The 15,273-nt window shown below is 46.6% G+C and overlaps 1 pseudogene; it reads right to left on the reverse strand.

Annotated features, from left to right (window-relative positions):
* Positions 1 to 11,203: 11,203 nt before the first annotated feature.
* On the reverse strand, positions 11,204 to 14,944 carry LOC115331392 (annotated as a pseudogene).
* Between the last annotated feature and the right edge of the window lie 329 nt (positions 14,945 to 15,273).

Below are 15,273 nucleotides of genomic sequence, written 5' to 3' on the forward strand. Positions count from 1 at the left end.
GGAAAACTGAATTGGTGCATAGGTCACGTGACGTACATTTTTCCGCTATTTAGCGGGGAAACTGATGTGTGCACAGATCACGTGACCTCTATTTTTCCGATATTTTGTGAGGAAACTGAATTGCTGCATATGTCACGTGTCGCCTATTTTTCACTATTTAGCGGGAAAACTGAATTGGTGCATAGGTCACGTGACGCACATTTTCCCGCTATTTAGCGGGGAAACTGAATTGTGCATAAATCACGTGACCTCTATTTTCCCGATATTTAAAGAGGAAAATAAATTGCATAGGTCACGTGCCGCCTATTTTTCACTATTTAGCGGGAAAACTGAATTGGTGCATAGGTCACGTGACGTACATTTTTCCGCTATTTAGCGGGGAAACTGATGTGTGCTCAGATCACGTGACCTCTATTTTTCCAATATTTAAAGAGGAAACTAAGTTGCTGCATAGGTCACGTGCCGTCTATTTTTCACTATTTAGCGGGAAAACTGAATTGGTGCATAGGTCACGTGACGTACATTTTTCCGCTATTTAGCGGGGAAACTGAATTGAACATAGATCACGTGACCTCTATTTTTCCGATATTTAAAGAGGAAACTAAATTGCTGCATAGGTCACGTGCCGCCTATTTTTCACTATTTAGCGGGAAAACTGAATTGGTGCATAGGTCACGTGACGTACATTTTTCCGCTATTTAGCGGGGAAACTGATGTGTGCACAGATCACGTGACCTCTATTTTTCCGATATTTAAAGAGGAAACTAAATTGCTGCATAGGTCACGTGCCGCCTATTTTTCACTATTTAGCGGGAAAACTGAATTGGTGCATAGGTCACGTGACGTACATTTTTCCGCTATTTAGCGGGGAAACTGATGTGTGCACAGATCACGTGACCTCTATTTTTCCGATATTTTGTGAGGAAACTGAATTGCTGCATATGTCACGTGTCGCCTATTTTTCACTATTTAGCGGGAAAACTGAATTGGTGCATAGGTCACGTGACGCACATTTTCCCGCTATTTAGCGGGGAAACTGAATTGTGCATAAATCACGTGACCTCTATTTTCCCGATATTTAAAGAGGAAAATAAATTGCATAGGTCACGTGCCGCCTATTTTTCACTATTTAGCGGGAAAACTGAATTGGTGCATAGGTCACGTGACGTACATTTTTCCGCTATTTAGCGGGGAAACTGATGTGTGCACAGATCACGTGACCTCTATTTTTCCAATATTTAAAGAGGAAACTAAATTGCTGCATAGGTCACGTGCCGCCTATTTTTCACTATTTAGCGGGAAAACTGAATTGGTGCATAGGCCGCGTGACGTACATTTTTCCGCTATTTAGCGAGGAAACTGATGTGTGCGCAGATCACGTGACCACTATTTTTCCGATATTTAAAGAGGAAACTAAATTGCTGCATAGGTCACGTGCCGCCTATTTTTCACTATTTAGCGGGAAAACTGAATTGGTGCATAGGTCACGGGACGTTCATTTTTCCGCTATTTAGCGGGGAAACTGAATCGTGCATAGATCACGTGACGTCAAATTTGGCGCTAAGTTTAGCGGGAAAACTTAATTGGTGCACAGGTCACGTGCCGTTTATTTTTTCGATATTTAAAGAGGAAACTAAATAGCTGCATACGTCACGTGCCGCCTCTTTTTCCACTATTTAGCGGGAAAACTGAATCGGTGCATAGGTCACGTGACGTACATTTTTCCGCTATTTAGCGGGGAAACTGAATTGTGCAAAGATCACGTGACCTCTATTTTTTCGATATTTAAAGCGCAAACTAAATTGCTGCATAGGTCACGTGCCACCTATTTTTCACTATTTAGCGGGAAAACTGAATTGGTGCATAGGTCACGTGACGTACATTTTTCCGCTATTTAGCGGGGAAACTGAATTTTGCATAGATCACGTGACCTCTATTTTTCCGATATTTTGTGAGGAAACTGAATTGCTGCATAGGTCACGTGCCGCCTATTTTTCACTATTTAGCGGGAAAACTGAATTGGTGCATAGGCCACGTGACGTACATTTTTCCGCTATTTAGCGGGGAAACTGAATTGCGCATAGATCACGTGACCTCTATTTTTCCGACATTTAAAGGGAAAACTAAATTGCTGTATAGGTCACGTGCCGCCTATTTTTCACTATTTAGCGGGAAAACTGAATTGGTGCATAGGTCACGTGACGTACATTTTTCCGCTATTTAGCGGGGAAACTGATGTGTGCACAGATCACGTGACCTCTATTTTTCCGATATTTTGTGAGGAAACTGAATTGCTGCATATGTCACGTGTCGCCTATTTTTCACTATTTAGCGGGAAAACTGAATTGGTGCATAGGTCACGTGACGCACATTTTCCCGCTATTTAGCGGGGAAACTGAATTGTGCATAAATCACGTGACCTCTATTTTCCCGATATTTAAAGAGGAAAATAAATTGCATAGGTCACGTGCCGCCTATTTTTCACTATTTAGCGGGAAAACTGAATTGGTGCATAGGTCACGTGACGTACATTTTTCCGCTATTTAGCGGGGAAACTGATGTGTGCTCAGATCACGTGACCTCTATTTTTCCAATATTTAAAGAGGAAACTAAGTTGCTGCATAGGTCACGTGCCGTCTATTTTTCACTATTTAGCGGGAAAACTGAATTGGTGCATAGGTCACGTGACGTACATTTTTCCGCTATTTAGCGGGGAAACTGAATTGAACATAGATCACGTGACCTCTATTTTTCCGATATTTAAAGAGGAAACTAAATTGCTGCATAGGTCACGTGCCGCCTATTTTTCACTATTTAGCGGGAAAACTGAATTGGTGCATAGGTCACGTGACGTACATTTTTCCGCTATTTAGCGGGGAAACTGATGTGTGCACAGATCACGTGACCTCTATTTTTCCAATATTTAAAGAGGAAACTAAATTGCTGCATAGGTCACGTGCCACCTATTTTTCACTATTTAGCGGGAAAACTGAATTGGTGCATAGGCCGCGTGACGTACATTTTTCCGCTATTTAGCGAGGAAACTGATGTGTGCGCAGATCACGTGACCACTATTTTTCCGATATTTAAAGAGGAAACTAAATTGCTGCATAGGTCACGTGCCGCCTATTTTTCACTATTTAGCGGGAAAACTGAATTGGTGCATAGGTCACGGGACGTTCATTTTTCCGCTATTTCGCGGGGAAACTGAATCGTGCATAGATCACGTGACCTCAATTTTTCCGATATTTAAAGAGGAAACTAAATTGCTGTATAGGTCACGTGCCGCCTATTTTTCACTATTTAGCGGGAAAACTGAATTGGTGCATAGGTCACGTGACGTACATTTTGCGGGGAAACTGAATTGTGCATAGATCACGTGACCTCTATTTTTCCGATATTTTGTGAGGAAACTGAATTGCTGCATAGGTCACGTGCCGCCTATTTTTCACTATTTAGCGGGAAAACTGAACTGGTGCATAGGTCACGTGACGTACATTTTTCCGCTATTTAGCGGGGAAACTGAATTGTGCATAGATCACGTGACCTCTATTTTTCCGACATTTAAAGGGAAAACTGAATTGCTGTATAGGTCACGTGCCGCCTAGTTTTCACTATTTAGCGGGAAAACTGAATTGGTGCATAGGTCACGTGACGTACATTTTTCCGCTATTTAGCGGGGAATCTGATGTGTGCACAGATCACGTGACCTCTATTTTTCCGATATTTAAAGAGGAAACTAAGTTGCTGCATAGGTCACGTGCCGCCTATTTTTCACTATTTAGCGGGAAAACTGAATTGGTGCATAGGTCACGTGATGTACATTTTTCCGCTATTTAGCGGGGAAACTGAATTGAACATAGATCACGTGACCTCTATTTTTCCGATATTTAAAGAGGAAACTAAATTGCTGCATAGGTCACGTGCCGCCTATTTTTCACTATTTAGCGGGAAAACTGAATTGGTGCATAGGTCACGTGACGTACATTTTTCCGCTATTTAGCGGGGAAACTGATGTGTGCACAGATCACGTGACCTCTATTTTTCCGATATTTAAAGAGGAAACTAAATTGCTGCATAGGTCACGTGCCGCCTATTTTTCACTATTTAGCGGGAAAACTGAATTGGTGCATAGGTCACGTGACGTACATTTTTCCGCTATTTAGCGGGGAAACTGATGTGTGCACAGATCACGTGACCTCTATTTTTCCGATATTTTGTGAGGAAACTGAATTGCTGCATATGTCACGTGCCGCCTATTTTTCACTATTTAGCGGGAAAACTGAATTGGTGCATAGGTCACGTGACGCACATTTTCCCGCTATTTCGCGGGGAAACTGAATTGTGCATAAATCACGTGACCTCTATTTTCCCGATATTTAAAGAGGAAAATAAATTGCATAGGTCACGTGCCGCCTATTTTTCACTATTTAGCGGGAAAACTGAATTGGTGCATAGGTCACGTGACGTACATTTTTCCGCTATTTAGCGGGGAAACTGATGTGTGCACAGATCACGTGACCTCTATTTTTCCAATATTTAAAGAGGAAACTAAATTGCTCCATAGATCACGTGCCGCCTATTTTTCACTATTTAGCGGGAAAACTGAATTGGTGCATAGGCCGCGTGACGTACATTTTTCCGCTATTTAGCGGGGAATCTGATGTGTGCACAGATCACGTGACCTCTATTTTTCCGATATTTAAAGAGGAAACTAAGTTGCTGCATAGGTCACGTGCCGCCTATTTTTCACTATTTAGCGGGAAAACTGAATTGGTGCATAGGTCACGTGACGTACATTTTTCCGCTATTTAGCGGGGAAACTGAATTGAACATAGATCGCGTGACCTCTATTTTTCCGATATTTAAAGAGGAAACTAAATTACTGCATAGGTCACGTGCCGCCTATTTTTCACTATTTAGCGGGAAAACTGAATTGGTGCATAGGTCACGTGACGTACATTTTTCCGCTATTTAGCGGGGAAACTGATGTGTGCACAGATCACGTGACCTCTATTTTTCCGATATTTAAAGAGGAAACTAAATTGCTGCATAGGTCACGTGCCGCCTATTTTTCACTATTTAGCGGGAAAACTGAATTGGTGCATAGGTCACGTGACGTACATTTTTCCGCTATTTAGCGGGGAAACTGATGTGTGCACAGATCACGTGACCTCTATTTTTCCGATATTTTGTGAGGAAACTGAATTGCTGCATATGTCACGTGCCGCCTATTTTTCACTATTTAGCGGGAAAACTGAATTGGTGCATAGGTCACGTGACGCACATTTTCCCGCTATTTAGCGGGGAAACTGAATTGTGCATAAATCACGTGACCTCTATTTTCCCGATATTTAAAGAGGAAAATAAATTGCATAGGTCACGTGCCGCCTATTTTTCACTATTTAGCGGGAAAACTGAATTGGTGCATAGGTCACGTGACGTACATTTTTCCGCTATTTAGCGGGGAAACTGATGTGTGCACAGATCACGTGACCTCTATTTTTCCAATATTTAAAGAGGAAACTAAATTGCTCCATAGGTCACGTGCCGCCTATTTTTCACTATTTAGCGGGAAAACTGAATTGGTGCATAGGCCGCGTGACGTACATTTTTCCGCTATTTAGCGAGGAAACTAATGTGTGCGCAGATCACGTGACCACTATTTTTCCGATATTTAAAGAGGAAACTAAATTGCTGCATAGGTCACGTGCCGCCTATTTTTCACTATTTAGCGGGAAAACTGAATTGGTGCATAGGTCACGGGACGTTCATTTTTCCGCTATTTAGCGGGGAAACTGAATCGTGCATAGATCACGTGACCTCTATTTTTCCGATATTTAAAGAGGAAACTAAATTGCTGTATAGGTCACGTGCCGCCTATTTTTCACTATTTAGCGGGAAAACTGAATTGGTGCATAGGTCACGTGACGTACATTTTGCGGGGAAACTGAATTGTGCATAGATCACGTGACCTCTATTTTTCCGATATTTAAAGAGGAAACTAAATTGCTGCATAGGTCACGTGCCGCCTATTTTTTCCTATTTAGCGGGAAAACTGAATTGGTGCATAGGTCACGTGACGTACATTTTTCCGCTATTTAGCGGGGAAGCTGAATTGTGGATAGATCACGTGACCTCTATTTTTCCGATATTTAAAGAGGAAACTAAATTGCTGTATAGGTCACGTGCCGCCTATTTTTCACTAATTAGCGTGAAAACTGAATTGGTGCATAGGTCACGTGACGTACTATTTTCCGCTATTTAGCGGGGAAACTGAATTGTGCATAGATCACGTGACCTCTATTTTTCCGATATTTCAAGAGGAAACTAAATTGCTGTATAGGTCACGTGCCGCCTATTTTTCAATATTTAGCGGGAAAACTGAATTGGTGCATAGGCCGCGTGACGTACATTTTTCCGCGATTTAGCGGGGAAACTGATGTGTGCACAGATCACGTGACCTCTATTTTTCCGATATTTAAAGAGGAAACTAAATTGCTGCATAGGTCACATGCGGCCTATTTTTCACTATTTAGCGGTAAAACTGAATTGGTGCATAGGTCACGTGACGTACATTTTTCCGCTATTTAGCGGGGAAACTGAATTGTGCATAGATCACGTGACCTCTATTTTTCCCATATTTAAAGAGGAAACTAAATTGCTGTATAGGTCACGTTCCGCCTATTTTTCACTATTTAGCGGGAAAACTGAATTGGTGCATAGGTCACGTGACGTACATTTTTCCGCTGCTTAGCGGGGAAACTGAATTGTGCATAGATCACGTGACCTCTATTTTTCCGATATCTCAAGAGGAAACTAAATTGCTGCATAGGTCACGTGCCGCCTATTTTTCACTATTTAGCGGGAAAACTGAATTGGTGCATAGGTCACGTGACGTACATTTTTCCGCCATTTAGCGGGGAAACTGAATTGTGCATAGGTCACGTGACCTCTATTTTTCCGATATTTTGCGAAGAAACTGAATTGGTGCATAGGTCGCGTGATGTCTAATTTTCAGCTGTTTAGAGGGGAAAGTGAATTGATTAATAGGTCACGTGAAATATATTTTTCCGCTATTCAGTTGGGAAGCTGAATTGATGCATACATCACGTGACGTCTATTTTTCCGCTATTTAGCGTGGAAACTAAATTCATGCATATGTCACGTGACGTCTCTTTTTCCGCTATTTAGTGGGGAAACCGAATTAGTGCATACCTCACGTGACGTCTATTTTTCTATTGTTTAGTTGGGAAACTGCATTGGTGCATAGGTCACGTGACGCCTATTTTTCTGCTGCTTAGCGGAAAACAGAATTGCGCATAGATCACGTGACCTCTATTTTTCCGATATTTAGTGAGGAAACTGAATTGGTGCATACGTCACGCGGCGTCTATTTTTCTGCTAGTTAGCGGGATAACTAAATTGTTGCATAGGTCACGTAACGCCTATTTTTCTGCTATTTAGTGGAAAACTGAATTGTGCATAGATCACGTGACCTCTATTTTTCCGATATTTAGTGAGGACACTGAATTGGTGCATAGGTCACGTGACCTCTATTTTTCCACTATTTAGCGGGTAAACCTCATTGGTGCATAGGTCACGTGACGCCTATTTTTCCGCTATTTAGAGGGGAAACTGAATTGTGCATAGGTCATGTGACGCCTATTTTTCCGGTATTTAGCGGGATAACTAAATTTTTGCATAGGTCACGTAACGCCTATTTTTCTGCTATTTAGCGGCAAACAGAATTGTGCATAGATCACGTGACCTCTATTTTTCCGATATTAAGTGAGGAAACTGAATTGGTGCATAGGTCACGTGACCTCTATTTTTCCATTATTTAGCGGAGAAACTGTATTGGTGCATAGGTCACGTGACTCCTATTTTTCCGCTATTTAGAGGGGAAACTGAATTGTGCATAGGTCACGTGACACCTATTTTTCCGGTATTTAGTGGGATAACTAAATTGTTGCATATGTCACGTGACGTATATTTTTCCGCTATTTTGTTGGGAAACTGAATTGTGCATAGGTCACGTGACGCCTATTTTTCCACTTTATAGTGGGGAAACTGAATTGGTGCATACGTCACGTCTCGTCTATTTTTCTTCTATTTAGCGGGGAAACTGAATGGTGCATAGATCACGTGACCTCTATTTTTCCGATATATCGTGAGGATACTGAATCGGTACATACGTCACGTGGCGTCTATTTTTCTGCTATTTAGCGGGATAAATAAATTGTTGCATAGGTCACGTGACGCCTATTTTTCTGCTATTTAGCGGAAAACTGAATTGTGCATAGATCACGTGACCTCTATTTTTCCGATATTTACTGAGGAAACTGAATTGTGCATGGATCACGTGACGCCTATTTTTCCACTATTTAGCGGGGAAACTGAATTGGTGCAAAGGTCATGTGACGTCCATTGTTCCGCTATTTAGCGGGGAAACTAAATCGGTGCATAGGACATGTGACGTATATTTTTCCGCTATTTAGCGGGGAAACTAAATTGGTGCATAGATCACGTGACGGCTATTTTTCCACTATTTAGCGGGGAAACTGAACTGGTGCATAGGTCACTTGACGTCCATTGTTCCGCTATTTAGCGGGGAAACTAAATTGGTGCATAGGTCACGTGACGTATATTTTTTTGCTATTTAGTGCGGAAACTGAATTGTGCATAGATCACGTGACCTCTATTTTTCCGATATTTACTGAGGAAACTGAATTGTGCATAGATCACGTGACGCGTATTTTCCACTATTTAGCGGGGAAACTGAATTGGTGCATAGGTCATGTGACGTCCATTGTTCCGCTATTTAGCGGGGAAACTAAATTGGTGCATGGGTCACGTGATGTTTATTGTTCGCAGTTTAGCGAGGATAATTGTAGCAGAGGTCACGTGACGTCTACTTTTCCGCTATTTAGCGGGGAAACTGAATTCTTGCATAGGTCACATGATTTCTATTTTCCTCTCTTTAGCGGGAAAACTAAATTGCTGCATATGTCAGGTGACGCCTATTTTTCCGCTATTTAGTGGGGAAAATGAATTGGTGCATAGGTCACGTGACGTCTATTTTCTGTTGTTTGGCAGGGAAACTGAATTGGTGCATAGGTCATGTGACGTCCATTGTTCCGCTATTTAGCGGGGAAACTAAATCGGTGCATAGGACACGTGACGTATATTTTTCTGCTATTTAGTGGGGAAACTGAATCGGTGCATAGGTCACGTGACGTATATTTTTCCGCTATTTAGCAGGCAAACTAAATTGGTGCATAGGTCACGTGACGTATATTTTTTTGCTATTTAGTGCGGAAACTGAATTGTGCATAGATCACGTGACCTCTATTTTTCCGATATTTACTGAGGAAACTGAATTGTGCATAGATCTCGTGACGCGTATTTTTCTACTATTTAACGGGGAAACTGAACTGGTGCATAGGTCACGTGACGTCCATTGTTCCGCTATTTAGCGGGGAAACTGAATTGGTGCATAGGTCACGTGATGTCTATTTTTCGCAGTTTAGCGAGGATAATTGTAGCATAGGTCACGTGACGTCTACTTTTCCGCTATTTAGCGGGGAAACTGAATTCTTGCATAGGTCACATGTTTCTATTTTCCGCTCTTTAGCGGGAAAACTAAATTGCTGCATATGTCAGGTGACGCCTATTTTTCCGCTATTTAGTGGGGAAAATGAATTGGTGCATAGGTCACGTGACGTCTATTTTCTGTTGTTTGACAGGGAAACTGAATTGGTGCATAGGTTACGTGATGGCTACTTTTCCGCTTTTTAGCGGGGAAACTGAACTGTTGCATAGGTCACGTGACGTCTACCTTTCCGCTCTTTAGTGGGGAAACTAAATTGCAGCAAAGGTCTCGTTGCGCCTATTTTCCCTCTATTTAGCGGGGAAACTGAACTGGTGCATATGTCACGTGATGTTTATTTTTCTGCTAAGTTTACTGGGGCAACTGAATTGGATCCTATGTCAAGTGACGTCTATTTTCCCCTAAGTTTAGCGGGGGAACTAAATGGGGAGAAAGGTCACGTGACGTCTATTGTCCCGCAGCTTAGCGGTGAAGCTAAATTGCTGCATAGGTCAAGTGACGCCTATATGTTTGCTGTATTGGGTGAAAACTGAATTCGTGCATAGGTCACGTGACGTCATTATGGTTCTTGATGGGTTGAAAGGGTGGTTCCTCCTCGATCGTGTGGAGGAGGATGGTTTGCATTGGACGGTGGCGGTGGATTAGCGGTTCGGGCCAGGCAGTTGTTTACGCAGGTACTTTTACGCAAGAGTTTAATAAAAGACAATGTAACATACGGGATACAAGAATACAAACATTGACAACCTGAGCCCCGGCCTTGGCCGCCCTTAGAGAGCGGCTCCTTTCTCTCCAGCGGTACCGAACAAAAGACCCCCTCTCTATGTCTCTACTGTGCTCGTATTGAGAGCGGCCTGTCCCTCTTTTCCACTACTCCCGTTGGGGTCAACATTCTCATCAGGCGCTCCGAGCCTAGGGTTAGACGGCGCCATGCGTAGGAGGCACAGACGTGCCTGGCCCTCAGACCCGACAAATCACCACTGGCACTCCAAGCAGTGGATGGCGGGGCAGGTTCCGACAGACGAAGCACAGCACCCGATGTATTTCTAGGGGAGCGACTGAGACTTGTCGATGGGAAGCGACAAACGACACTCCTAGCAAACACAACCCCAAGGGGTGGCGCTGGTCGACTACCAGAGAAATACACTTAACCGCGGAGCCTCCCCAGCTGCAAGCAGCCGAGCGGGGAGCTGGAGGTGACTGAGCACGCCGCGCCGCGGCCTATTCCCGAGTAATGAAACACCCCACCGCAGAGGGGGGGCTCCCCACCCCGCTGAATGTTCTCCCGCCCAGAGGCTATAAACATCCCCTAGAGAACACCACACGTCTTCCCCCAAAAACGTTCGCGCTGGGCCTCGTAACGAAATAAGACAACAAATAAATAGGTTCCGGAGCCTAACACGTCTCCCGCAAAACTGTTGCACGGCTTCTAGGCGTGCCAACAGTAAAACAGAAAGGATTCCGGAACATTAACTACAGCTAGGACGTGCACTAAAATGATCAGGTAAAGCCAGGTGCAGCATATTCTGTATGATATAAGACATATATGCTAAAACAACACAACGGCGGTCATAATGCAGACCGTGCCACCCGTTACAGGGATTCGCCGTGAAGTTCTTTCCTGCGGCACCCCACCGGCTGAGTGAACGGAAGCGTCGGCATATGCAGCCGGCGTGCCAGCGTGGTGTCGTGCTGTTTACTCCTCCCAGCATTGATTAGGCAGCTGCGACAATGCGTCAGCATTCCCATGGTTTACCCCCTTTCGGTTGGACACCACCACATTACAACGCTGTAAGACCAGCGCCCACCTGGCCAGTTTTGCGCCGTGAAACGTACTGCTTGTGAGGTAGCTCAAGCGGTCGTGATAGAAAACGACATTAACCCTCTTCCCGAAGACACCCTGGTGGAACTTTCTCATAGACCAGATTATTGTAAACGCCTCGCGTTCTATCGTAGACCAGCGCCACTGCATCGGGTTGAACCGATGACTCGCAAACGTTATGGGTCGCTCCGTGCCCTCGCAACTCATGTGTGCCAAGCATGACCCAGCGGCCACAGAGGACGCGTCCGTAAACAGCCAATAAGGCTCGCGTGTGCTCGGCGTGAATAGTGCCACTGCGTCGCGCAGCGCCCGCTTTAACTCTCGCAAGGCATCGTCCGCATCCTGCGGTCAAGGTATCACGTTAGGGACGCCGCGTTTTGTTAGCCTGGTCAGCGGTTCCGCGACCGCGGCGTATCCCTGAACGTGATCCCGGTTGTAGTTACAAAGGCCCAAGACACTCATTATTTGCCTTTTCGTCTGCGGGCGCTCCAGGCCCTCTATAGCGGCATGTTTCTCCGGGTCTGGTCCGTGCTCGCCCGAGCCAACCACTTAACCAAGGTAACGGATAGCTGCCCTAACCAGCTCACACTTCTCGTAACTGATCCTTAGCCCTGCCTTCTCGAGCACACAAGAATAACACCAATGTGACGGAGGTGCTCCTCGCAGGACTCTGAGAAGATTGCAACATCGTCCAGATACGCACAGGCGTAATCCTGGTGCCGTATCAGGAGGCGGTTCATAAGTCTCTGAAAGGTCGCCGCAGCATTTCGGAGTCCGAAAGGCATAACGTTCCATGCGAACTGCCCCTCGTGTGTAACGAACGGGGTAACGTGGTGACTGTCGGGAGCCATCGGAACCTGCCAATAACCATGCCTCAGATCGACAATGGCGATGCACTTCGCATTACCCATTCTAAAAAATAAGCTCCAAAGGGTTTCACATCGGGAACGCATCCGGTTTAGTGGGGGCATTCAGATGGCGGTAGCCTACGCACAGTCGGACGCTGCCGTCCTTTTTGGCGACGCAGACCAGTGGGCTCTCGATTAGTTAAATCAGACCTAATTCAAGGACCTCTCTCGTTTGTCGGCTCACTTCGGCCTTGAGCAGTTCAGGTACTCTGTATGGGTATGCTCTCCTGGACGTGTATTCTCCCGTCAGTTGGACCCGGTGCGCGCCAACGACCGCTCTTTCCGGCTGTCAATCAAACATCTACTTATGCTCTTCGAAAATTTCGGTGAGGTCCGCCTGCTGACGAGTGCTCAGCTGGGCAATCTTTTCCCGGGGGAACTGTCGTCCCGCTTGCCCAGGAAGTAACGCTCTTTTGGGGCGCACTCCACCTCGCCGAAGTCGACGTCCTCGTCGAAGACTACCCCCGCGTGGCCCACCCTTGCATACTAAAGCCGAAGCTTGTTAGAATGCACGACCCTCGCCTTCTGTTCCGAAGCCTCAAGGCAGTGGAAATGTGGCCGCTCGGCGGCTACCATGGTGAACGGACCCAACCACCTAGGGGCCATCTTGTTCGGTTGTTCACTGTCGAAGAGAAGCACCTGATCCCCTACCCTAAAGGTTTTGTCCCTCGTCTTACGGTTGTATCTATCGGCGTACTCTCCCTGACGCGCACGACTGGTGAGCCCGGCCACTTCGGCCGCCGTCTCCAGCTGAGCGCGCAACTGCCTCAGATACAGGGCCGGCTCTTTACGGAGGGCTATTGGTACGGGGGCCTCGCCCGTCCAGCTACTCAGAAGAATGGCCAGCGGACCCGTGGGTTTTCTACCATACAACAGCCTAAAGGGGGACACCCCGGTGGTGTCGTAGGGCACTTCGCGGTACGCTCATAAGTTAAAGGTAACTAGTGTATCCCAGTTCTTGGGGTCTTTCTGAATGACATGATGAAGCATGTTCTTTGAAACGCGATTATATCTCTCCACCAAGCCGTTACTCTCGGGGTGATCGGGTGTAGAAAACCTCGGTGAACACCCAAGTTTTGCCACAAGTTCTTGAGTCAGCTTAGCCGTGAAGTTCGTTCCCTGGTCAGAACACACTCTTTCAGGAACCCCGGTGCGACTAAATATCCCGAGAAGGGCATAACATGTCGCCTTCGCCGTAAGTGAGCGAATACAAACCACTTCCGGCCATCCTGTACACAGATCGACCAGGCACAGAGCATTCTGTGACCTCGGGCCGATGGAATATCGGATGGTCCCTTTATGTCGACGTTCACCACCTGGAAAGGCCGCTCCGGCCTTGTAAGAGGCGTAATCAAAACCCGGTCGTTAACCCTCATGTTGCCTGTGACCCGATATCCGGGACAGGATTGACAAGGCTCCCGCACCGCTCTCTCCATGTCAGGCCAGTAGAAACTACTTGATTTAATCCCGAGTTTTCTTCGGGCCCAGGTGGCCTCCCCAGAGGGACTCATGCACGAGCAGCAGCACCTCGCCTCTTCTCGATTTTGGGAGCACCAGCTGCTTTGCCTTCGTTCCGGCAATCGAACCCCAACGAAACAGACGGCCGTTTTCGATAAACATGCCGCCTGTCCCCACGCGTGCGTCGCACTGTGCCTTCCCCAGAGTGGGGTCGCGCGCCTGCTCGCCCTGAAATACTTTGGTCGTCGGGCTGTCGTCCTCCCCTTTCTCCTCGGTGTCCCCATTCCCCGTATCGGTTACGCCAGTTTCTTCAGAAGACATGCCCGTCACCAATGCGACCTGCGGTTTTGTACCGCCCTCTATTCGGCGGTTCGTGCCGCTGAGGTTCAGCCGTACTTCCCACCGGTGGGCATGCGGACACGGCTTTAACCCCTGACAACAGCTCCCAGCCTTCCATCGAAAGGAGGAAATCTATCCGGAGTGCCAGCTGATCGGTGACGGCAGAAAGCAGGCTCATGGGGCTGCTCAAGCCGACCTCCCCTTCTCGTCGCAGGGATATGGGGAGTTCGGCCAACTTCGCGGTCTGTTCCTGGCCGAAGGCCGAAACAAGTTTTATGGTGCCGCTAGGTTCCAACAATTCGGGTGGCACGACGCTCGTGCGCATAACCGTCACCTCACTGCCGGTGTCCAAAACGGCGCTTACTTTGGCCCCACCGCAGTCGGGCGTCACCACGAGAAACCTTGAATGCTTGGATCCTCTATGGTGTGGTGCCCATCCTCGCAACTAGAACGTGCGGCTCATCCCCCGACCCGTCGGAGTGCGTTGCCCGAATGTTTTGGACATGCAACTTCTTTTATCTGGCATATTTTTGGCTCCGTTGGGCACAGTCTCGGGCAAGATGGGAATCATCATTACACACGTAACACCGGGGCGGCCCCTTCGGCCTCGGGGGGCTGTTGGTAGTGTTCTTCCCTTTTTTTGCGTCCGCGTCACCCGTTTTTTTGGCCTTCGTCTTTAACCTCGGCCACCTCGAAGGTGTCCATAATCTTCGACATCTCGTGAGCCTTGAGCGACCCTTCTTCTTCGCGGAGAGTTAAGTGCCTTTGGGCCTCCGGGCTCAGACATTCCTTGAAGCGGTCAGCCATGATTAGTTCGATTAGCGCCTCCAGAGTCTTCGTCTCCCGGGCCTCGATATAAAAAGTGAAAGCCGTTTACAACTCCCTGTAAGGCCGAGTTGGAGCGCAGCTCTTGAGGAGGAGGAGGGAAGGGTACTGGGGGGGGGTCACGTGACCTGGGGGTCACGTGACGATGCCGATGCCGATGACGTCATCAGTAACGATGACGATGCGGATACCGATGACGTTATCAGTGACGTCACTGATGACGTCATCAGTGATGTTGACAATGACAATGCGGATGCCGGTGACGTCATCAGTGATGATGACGATGACAGTGCGGATGCCGGTGACGTCAT

This window comes from Ixodes scapularis, unplaced genomic scaffold (genome assembly GCF_016920785.2).
Source record: "Ixodes scapularis isolate PalLabHiFi unplaced genomic scaffold, ASM1692078v2 PGA_scaffold12__126_contigs__length_90152505, whole genome shotgun sequence".
NCBI lineage: Eukaryota > Metazoa > Arthropoda > Arachnida > Ixodida > Ixodidae > Ixodes > Ixodes scapularis.